The sequence below is a fragment of the Thermobia domestica genome, chromosome 9 (genome assembly GCF_964235325.1).
Source record: "Thermobia domestica chromosome 9, izTheDome1.hap1.1, whole genome shotgun sequence".
NCBI lineage: Eukaryota > Metazoa > Arthropoda > Insecta > Zygentoma > Lepismatidae > Thermobia > Thermobia domestica.
This window is the reverse complement of record NC_137462.1, coordinates 43,285,654-43,286,981: the sequence shown is the minus strand read 5'-3', so window position 1 is coordinate 43,286,981 and position 1,328 is coordinate 43,285,654.

The following is a 1,328-nucleotide window of genomic DNA, read 5'->3' as shown; positions in this document are numbered from 1 at the left end:
CATATTGATTTTTTGCTCATATGTTTCTGATGTTTCTATAGTTCTCATCTGAAATACGTAGCATGTTCTGCTTAGTGTATACACAATAAAGATAGAATTCAAACTTCTGTTTAATTCCTGTACAACAATTATCTTGCCTTTAAATCAAAACTAACATCTTCCTTTTTCGGTACAAATATGTATATTTACTACCTATATTAATACGTCAGTGTAAATTAGCAATATTTTCTAAATTTTAAATTCTCAATTTTAAAAAAAATGCCTTTTGGTTCAAATTTATTTTGAAAGTGATCAGATTTAATTAGCATCACTTTCAGGTAACTAACAATTGTTAAATAATTTTTGCAAGCAACTGTAGCTTTAAATTTTATGTAATTTGATTAGTATTGATTTCGTGTTGACAAGTTAGCATATCAAAATTTATCACACTTCATGTAGTAAGTAGGCTAATTCAATGTGTAAATTTTATTTAGCTGCATGTATGTTTAGGTATTAAATAAGACCTAATTTGTAAATTTTATATGCAGTTGAGTATTAAATTGAAATGGGAAAGAATAATTCTGATTCCAATACAATTTGTAACCAGTAGTGCGTTTTGACAAAGAAGTGGTAGAACAGGATGGTACGCTTTAAGAAATGGCGTTACAGGAAATTGTTATTCAGGTATAAAGGAATGCACTGTCAAGCTTTGATTTTGTATATTTAATATTGGCAAATTAAAACAAATAATCGTAATGGAAAAAGAAAATTACTCCTTTATCATAGAGGATACTTTTTAAAAAATAGTTTACTTATAAGCACAATATTATTAACCTTTGGAAAACTAATTCGATTACTCTGTAGCAACAGTAATTCAAATTTTATGGAATGATTTAGCAGTAGTAATTCAGTTTGTGGAATGATCTTTTTAATGTAATTTCTGTATTTACTTACGAACTTAAAATAAATTCAAGTGTTTATAAATATTGTAAATAGTGTTAATATATAACATTACTTCTATTAGAAATGTGCATTGAAGTGTACAAGGTACATAATCTTATGTTATAAATAAATAAAATATCCTCTGATTTTTTTAAATAGTCTGTTTTTATTGTAAAAAAAATCTGCTATATTGTAATAAATATTTTGTACACTTAATTGGCATAAGTTATTCATTGAGACAAGAATGAAATTCTTTTTCAAATTTTTAACCTACATATTTTTAATAAATGTTACAGGAGAGTTCATAAGGTATAAAATGGTATCACGAAAGGCATATAAGAACTTATATGTAAATTTATTTTTTTTTAAATATCGCTTGGGAACTTTTCTTCACTGAACAGGAATAA